We start from the raw sequence: 8,807 nt of genomic DNA, 5'->3' as shown, positions 1-8,807 counted from the left end.
GAGAGAGAGAGAGAGAGAGAGAGAGATTTAGTTTCATGGCTTCTAATAATAATAAGCCTCAGTTTGTGAAAGTGCTTCTACCAGGCTTCTTGGAAAAGCTGGAATTAGTATATTATTATTATTATTATTATATATATATATATATGCACTACTTTTCCTTCTATTTATCTTTAATTTCTACTTCTCACAAATCATCATTGGTATTTTTATTTTTTTCAATCTTGCATTAAATTTTTCAGAAAATGCCATGATTTTTTTTTTTTTTTTGGGTTGCTGTTGTTGTGAATCACTTTGAAAGTATTTTTAGAAGTTTTAATCCTCTTTAAAGTTCCAGATATGCTGGAAACTTCAGATCTCAAACAAAGAGAAAAATAATATATATAAGATTAGTGAGTATTATCCGAAAGATCGATATGATAGGAAACAATTCAGAAATAATCTTAACACACTCGTTCACGTGTATAATAGAGATCAGGTAAGATCGATTTTATAGAAAACGACTCAGGAATAGTCTTAACACGCACTCTGTGAGTAACTTGGAATCATGGATTATCCACAATTTAGCACATTTTGTGTGAGAGCAATAATTTTTTTTTTTTGTGATTAAGTTTTAATTGGTTGTAATTTGCCTTGCTGTTGTAGTTGTTGTTATTGCTGTTGTAGTTGTTGTTAGTGTTCTCTTTGATTTTTTTTTTTTTTTTTTTTCTGGATAGAAATTGAGAGACAAGGAACGTAAGGTGTGATTGTGAATCACTTTGAAATTCTTGGTAAAAGAGATATAATAAGATGGTGGATTACCGAACAAGATCGATCTGACGAAAATATGTTTTGAAATAGTCCTAACATTCTCTGCTCACGGACGTATAATCGAGATGCGTGAGAGATTAGGCATAGGTAGGGGAATGGACATGATGAATGGAGCAATTAGGAAACCGTTATGTACCATGTAATGCATTGAAGATCTGAGCTGACAGGCAAAACTGCCCATGAATATGTTCCAGTTGTGGGCTTATGAATAGTCTTCGTCGGACAAAATTGAAAATACAAGTCTCATCGTATTGTGTACAGATTCTGTGTAAACTCAGCATGATTTATCATGGCGACTGATGCGAAAAATAAAAGTTTGCTAATTGTCCTCATAAATTACAACAACATTCAATTTGATGTATATTTATAAGGTTCCTGTAGCTATGCGAACACGTTTACCATTTTGTTGCAGCCCGATTCCAAATCCAATAGCCCAGCTGCTGCGGCGAAGATGAGGCGCGGCGAAACTGCAACCCTGTTTAGCCGCACTCGCCAAATTTTGGCACATTCACCCCGCAGAGAGACTAGACGACGTAATGTACTTCACAGCGTGTGTTCGAAGTGTTCCCTTGCAACCCAACAATTTGTGGTCGCTGGCTCGTTGTCGTGGTTTTCGGGCGGATACGAATGGAAACATGTCTTTCAGGTGTCAGTGTTGCGACACGAGCGTGATGCCGTTAAACAGTACCGAAAAGCATCGCCCCACCGGAATGTGGAAAAAATATCCCGTCGACAGCAAAGACGAGAACGCTAATGAAAGTTCTTATTAATCGGTGATACTACTAAGTTTAAATGAAAAGCAAGTAAAGTCACTAATCTGCGCAGCACTTTTACGATGTATCATCCGGGGACAGCATAAAATTTACTTGTCCAGTTATATGACCTGGTCAAGTCGAAGTTTACCACTTTTTGAGGCTTTCAGCAGCACAAAGAACGTCGATTACTACGATATCTTGTTGTCGTTATTTCATATTTCTTTGCAGAAAGTATCTTCGTCGATCTTCTCATGTACATGATCAATCAGATTCTATGTGTATTCACTGTCATATATGAAGTGTCATTCAGATGATTCACAAAATCTTTCACAATGCTCGAAGAAGCGAAGGAAATCGCAAGGGAATTCTAAAACTCTGCCAGCCAGCAAGTAATGAGAAGCTGCGCACACCACGGTTTTTCGATCGAAGAATAAATCGGTGGAGAAGAGCGAAGCAATTCAGGAGACTATCCACCGCACTGTCGAGAAGATAATTGAGACCTTACAATCTTCTCTTGTTTTCGGCGATGGTTATGTCATTTTGATTTCAGCTCTTAATTTCCTAACCTTTATATTTCTTGCAAAATAATCCCGTTTTTCGCTTAATAAAAAAGTTTGTAGAAAAAGTGTTTATTAATTTGTTAGGGAAAAATTAGAATTGACTTGTACTAATCTCAATATTAAAACTTCAGTTCTGTGTGCTCTCTCAATGAACTTTAGTATGTGCTTGGGCGATGCGGTAAATGGTGCCGCAGTTACAGTGGAAGAAGATGTATATATTTCAAATAGAAACTTACCTCTATTGGATGACACCCTTTTTACTTTACATCAAATCATGATTAAATATCATTTTTAATAAAAATTTATCTTTTTAATGGTCGAGACAAAAAAAATATAAAAATGTGAAAGTGTTAAGGCACTAGTAGGTTTCATTGAAAAGTAAGTCAAGATCGAGTTGCGAGTGATGGGAATAGTGCATCGGAATCCATTCATTTTACCCTATTGGATGCCAACTTTTTGCCTGGATATCAGCCGTGAAATATCGCTGTTATTCTCTAAATAATTTAAGGCTTCAGAGTGCGGTGTTTTAGTATGTCACTGTCAATCTTTTCTAGTTCTTAACTTGTAATTCACAACCTGCTGTGCTTCAATGGTGGTGGAAATCAATAAAATGTAGAGTGTGCCGAAAGGATCTTGCGCCGTCGGCATGGACTCATGAGAAGGGGCAAGATGAACTCACAAGATCCAAACAGTGAGATTATGGCCTGTAAATGTGGCAGGGCAAAAGGCAAATCCATGTCTCGAAGGTGGATGGATTCTCTTATGGGGAACAGAATATGAGAGCGGAGAGATAAGTCGAATCTTTCAACTTGTTTCCACGAGGTGATGCAAGTGATCGATACAGAAACGCCGGTCGCGTGAAAGTCTGACAATCCATCTTTAGTTTACGATCTTCGTTGATCTTTCTGTATCTGTTCTGTTGCATCAGGTTGCTCCTTAACACTAGTTTTGTATCTTTTCTGGCTACGACATATCGCGAGAAAAGAAAAGATTTTAGTCAGTGCTACTGTTCTGTGGATTAGCTATCGAACTGCGGCAGGTGCGTGGCTGTAACGCGTTTTCAGAGGATGTTAATCTTGATCGCGAATACATCAATCAGCTGCAATTCAGCAGGCCTAACAGACTTTTTTGGCGAAATCCTTGGCCTCCTTATTGTTAAAAGTCGGCAGATGCATTGTGTATGCTGTTAGCTTCCATACAGCATTCCTTTTGCCGATGGAGAAACTAGGTTGCAAGTCAGCTGTTACTGCTGTTTGAGCTATCGAATGCGTGTAATGCAACCACCTTACTGAGCCAAAATCTCGAAACCTAATTCGGATTTCCTCTAGTTAACTTTCGAAGGTATTTTTTTGCCTCTATCGTCTTATGAACAGATACTTTCGACTTTTTGGTAGGCTCTAAACACTGTCTTCTTATTGACTACGTGATGTGTTGTATTTGTAATGTAACATTTTGATGTGTTCATACAATCAATTAAAGGATCACAAGGAGGTTGATACCCAGTGATCGATTAACCTATGAAGGATCTTTCATGTGGTACCTAAAATCCATCCTTTGTTGGTAATTTCCTCCAAAGCACTCATCAATACCAACCAAAATGATCTTTTCAACAAGATACGTTAGTGATGTTTTTTGACATTTCCGAAGAAAAACCTCATTTCCCCACTTAGTTAAGGCTTGAAGTCTGAGAGCGAGGAGCCTGTGAGTTTTGCAAACTCGACTTACTCGCCACCCTGCTGTAAAGTCCGACTCGGCGACTCCTCTGTAAAGTCGTTGTGGGTAGTTTGAACCATTCACGATGCCGAGATATCACCGCAAAATGCTGAGCCGTACAACTTTACTCAAGGTTGCGAGGTTCAACCTTCGAGATACCGAGCAAAACAAACAAGCCCCCTAACTTGATATGTACATATTTGCCACCGGGGCCGGGCCCGCGGCGGCTCCAGTCGTTTTACCAATTTAAGCTATCATGTAAATGGTTCACTCATCCAAGCAAAAAAAGAAGGAAAAAGAGTAATGATAATGAACATTCATCTCTCACTCATCATGCATAACACCATACCTTGAATGGCTGAGATCATTATTCGAGCGATGAGAAATACAAGGTTTAATCTGTGCTGGAAAGAAACATAACTTGGAGGACAACTAAAGAACCGAACAAAGGTATTCTGCGCCCTTCTAGTAGGGTATTTATTCTCCAGGCACAAATAACACGAGCATTTTCCGCAGTTCCGAAAATTGCGTGCGTCAGCGAGAAAAAGAAACCAGACAAGAAAACGAGTAAAACGAAAAAACTAAAGAAGATTACGAACAGATCAAGACAGTTGTTGCAGTGCAATCGCGTGCAAAATGCGGCAAAACAGAAACAAAAGACAAAACAAACTGCGTCTCGGCTCTCTAGCAACGCCAGTTCTCTTCCCTGAAAAAACGTAGTATCGAAAAAACAGAGACGGCCAACACTAAGGAGAACCAATCGAAATATGACTTCCACGATCGTTGCATCGTTCGATATTCGTCACTCCTGCTCCGAGCTTCGACTCTTCGCTTGCAGAGTTCTTCTGCGGAAAGATAGTCTCGATTTCCGACTTGGAACAGGCACATGCTTCCAGCCTGACTTCACCTAATCAACATTAAATCAGTTTAAGTCTCAGAAAAGTGGAAATCTGGCTAAATTGCACCCGCGCGGCCCAGAAACTTTTGGCAAAGTTTTTCTTTGTTCCTTAAATTCTAAGTTGGATACTGATTACTGAACGAACCACCCCAAACTTAACCAAACAGAAGTTTTTCACTTTAGTCTTTGTATTTTATTTACTGTTACCAACAAAACTGTGCCGTGCACCGTCGCAGCGTACGTCCACATGTGATGCATCCGTGACCCTCTCCCAATCCATCTTGTAATAATTAAAAGTTTACAGTTGGTATTTGAAAGCATAAGATGGACGACCGGTCGATCAGATTTTATCGTAGCACAGACATAGGATGCACGAGTGGCAATAACTGTTGGCCTGTCATCTTCAATGTATTGAGATGAAAAGGAAACATACAAATGATGTATGTGTGTGCATGTTATGCATATACAAACACATGCACATAGCTTCTTGCGGTCACGTTCTGTTACACGTATGTCAAATGCATCATGGTCTGTCTGAGCTGTCGGATAAACATATGCTCTCAGAGCAAAACAAATATTGGCATACTAGTCATTTGTCATATCTCATAATAGTTAAATCTTACGAATACTCATTCACATATTTAATTATCAAAATATAATCCAATGTAAAAAGAAATTGGGGGGAATTTTTAATGGTAACAGTAAGTACTTAAATTCATTATAAGAAATAATCAAGCGACGAGCAAACAGCACAACCCTGAACATCTGTAGAAGAAATTAACTGTCCGAAGCTTCCTCCAGGTGCTTCGGCAGAAACCAAGGTCCAGCTGGGAATGCATTTCCTTTCGCCTACAGTGCTAGCCTGCGTATTCATTTTGGCTGCAATTTTTCCGCAAGATTTTGTTGTTCTTGCAAGCAGAGATCTGCAGGTGAAAATAGACAACAAATGTTATCACCAGGAGGAAAGGTATTCCAACACACACAATTTTGAAAGTCGCCCAAAAGATACAACCAAGCGTTTTTGGCCATGATTATGGTAATAACACACAGTGTTTAATGACTTAAAAAGGAATATGCTTAATAATATCACACAGAAAAGACTACGAGAAGAAACACATGCCATTTTGCGTAGTTATAACTGCTGCAAGGACTGCCACTAGCAGATAAGAGTTCATTAGTCGATATGAAGATAAAAATACAGTGCAACAAAGAACAGTAAGAGAATATATAATCGATGAATGTTTGTCCACTGACTTCATTCCTTCCTAATAACCAGATTCATATGAGAAGTTTAATCTTCGAGAGGCCTTACACTATTGGTTCCATCTCGCATATTTCTCATATGTTCTTGCTATTGTTCATGTCTCTGTTCTCCTCCAATTCAAAAGTTTCAAAGGGTTACTTTGTCTTGGCACTGTCTAATCCACAAGGTGAACACATAATTAGTTTGATCACATTGAAAATTTATCATGCAGGAAGAGTTACCATCATTTTCATCCAGTTTCACATATGTCGCATGTCTGAATTGAATAAGTTGTATAACCTGGTACCATATCCCAAAATTAAAAGTGAACATCTATCGAAAAGCTATCGATGGGATTCTCGCAAAATTAGTGCAACAAACAAGAGTCCACGTTATTTATTTCTTTACACCTATCGAAGCTCAGATAACAAAAAGGGTTCTCGAGATGTACTGCTTGGTGTCCAGTTAAAGAAAATGGATAACGCTCTGACTTGTTTTTTTATATTAATATGTTCATATGTATGTGATACACTGACATAACATTATAACTATTATAGCATTATGATATATATACATATTCCAGTACTATATCGATAGTATAAATTCCATATACAATATATATACAACATACGCATATCGATAATATACCCCCACGGCATCAATATTACATATCGGTATATCCCCATTATATTCCGAATACACATGTATATCGACTTTTAGATAACTCGAAAAAACATTTACAATATACGTTCTATTATAAGAAATGGTGAAGCCTCATCGTGACCCATTAGGAAAGTGAGGTGAAACCTGAGCCAACCATGGAAAAATACAATGCACTGTGTTAAAGGTCACAGAACTTTCAATCAGCTGGCAACTAAAGCTAAAAACATGAGAGGTGTGGCCATTTTCTGGCAAATCTGAAAGAGTCTTATGCGGAAAACTTTACACCAGAGCCACATGCTTGAAAACGATTTTTGAGCCTAAAGACTCTTTCCTGCGTATTCTCTTCCAAACCAAAATACTCTCTAGATGCAAATGCCCCAGATAAACAGATTTAATGATGAACGTGAAAAAAAATATACCTGTAGACATAAAGACGTCTCTTTCAGTGCTCGTTTGTACAGGTCCACGATAACTTTTGTTCTAAAATACCTATGTCTTTGCAGCTGGACAACCTTTGCAATGTTCAGCTTGACGCAAAGACGTCTCTAAGATTTCGAAATCCTACTCCTTTAGAAAAAGAAGTTCTTCCATTAAGCCCCCAAAATTGGTTTCAAGTCAACAGACCTGCACTTGATCAAGCACTCTCCGCCTAAGGTTTTCAGCTTTTGAGAAAGCCTTTCCTTTAAGGTCATTCAATCATATGTTCCATATCAGGCCATTGTTGAGCTTGAGCAGGTTATGTTTTCCACAATGGCCTCCACAAAGCTTTCGCATGCTCCAGCTGCGTATCTGATCCTTGAGCTCCTCTCTAAGAGCTGGCTTTTTCTGATCCACGACTTTAAAGACATTTAACTCTTCAGCAGCCCATGTTACGCTTTCGTCAACACTGACGGACCTTTTGCGTCCGCACCTTCAAAGCGCCTGCTCTCTGTTTTCGAAGCATTTTGCTTTAAGACCTTCAATAAGCTTCTAAGCACACTTAGTTAGAAATGCAGATGTTTTGCTTTTCCTGACTGCTTCAACGAGGCCCGTTCCGCCAATTGTAATTGGACGTCTGATTCCTTTAACTGTTCCTCAAGCACCTAAAACTTGCTCCCTCAAAGTCAAGACCCTCATGAATTGGCGAGCCATCCATTTACTCAGCCTCTTTAAGGCGGCTTTTAGAGTCATCTCAGTGCAAGAGGTTATACTGTCATCACGAATCGCACAATCATCCTCTTCCTTGTAGCTTGGACCTCCAACTCGCTTTCTCGACGACCCTCGAAAGCATTCAGACTGAATTGAACGGCATTCGGAAGTTCCCATGCCAAACTTTTCGAAACTCCCTAGAAAACCAACCAGTCCAGCCAATTGTCCAGCCTCAACAACTTTCCATAAAATCCGTTTCGATTGAGTCTTCCAGACAGTAACGATTCTTGTTCTGCCTGATGCAACGTTAATTTGAGTTCCTCCCTCGATAGACCGTCTTGATTCAGAGGCTTCTTCAAGATCCAGCCCTTGCCAAAGGATTTCTCTAACATCTGTCAGAACATGTCTTTGCTTGATCTGAGTCCCTGCATCGTCCACGTGTATTGCTTGGGCACGATCCCAATTGTTCAGATATCCCATCTTCAGCCAGCCCCTGCTAAATTGACATGTACACAGAAACAGGAATATGTCATACACCTAATCCCTCAATGGCCAATATATCTTAAGCAAAAAGCAATTTATCCTAAAACTTTACAGCATTTTTTCCGAAGAACAAAAAATATTTGGGCGCTTCAAAAATTTAACTGATTCTTTCCTAATATCAGCCAACCAAGTCTCGAACTGCTTCCAAGGAAATTTCAGCATCATGCAACTTTCACGCTTCCATTTTCCTTGAAGATTCTGTCATGAGAAACTTTGGCGGCATCACGATTCCATTTGAAGAGAGGTCATAAAGTCTTGTCTAAACTCTTTAACGCTCCAGAGTCTAAAATCCAGAATATATGTCCAAATAAAAGGCCTTCTCCAGTACGAATCCACAATCACCCAGTCTCCCTCGAAATAAACGACTCCAACTATCACCTTGCTCTAGCCAGGGCAACTCGCAGCAGAAGTATCCTCCAAGTTTAGCAACTTTCTCAGAAGAGTATCGCAATTCAAAGTTCCACTCGTTAAAATTTCCATAAAAGCAGTTCCTCCAG

This window comes from Ananas comosus, unplaced genomic scaffold (assembly GCF_001540865.1).
Source record: "Ananas comosus cultivar F153 unplaced genomic scaffold, ASM154086v1, whole genome shotgun sequence".
Classification (NCBI taxonomy): Eukaryota; Viridiplantae; Streptophyta; class Magnoliopsida; order Poales; family Bromeliaceae; genus Ananas; species Ananas comosus.
The sequence above is the reverse complement of the archived record's forward strand: the minus strand, read 5'-3'. Positions refer to the sequence as shown.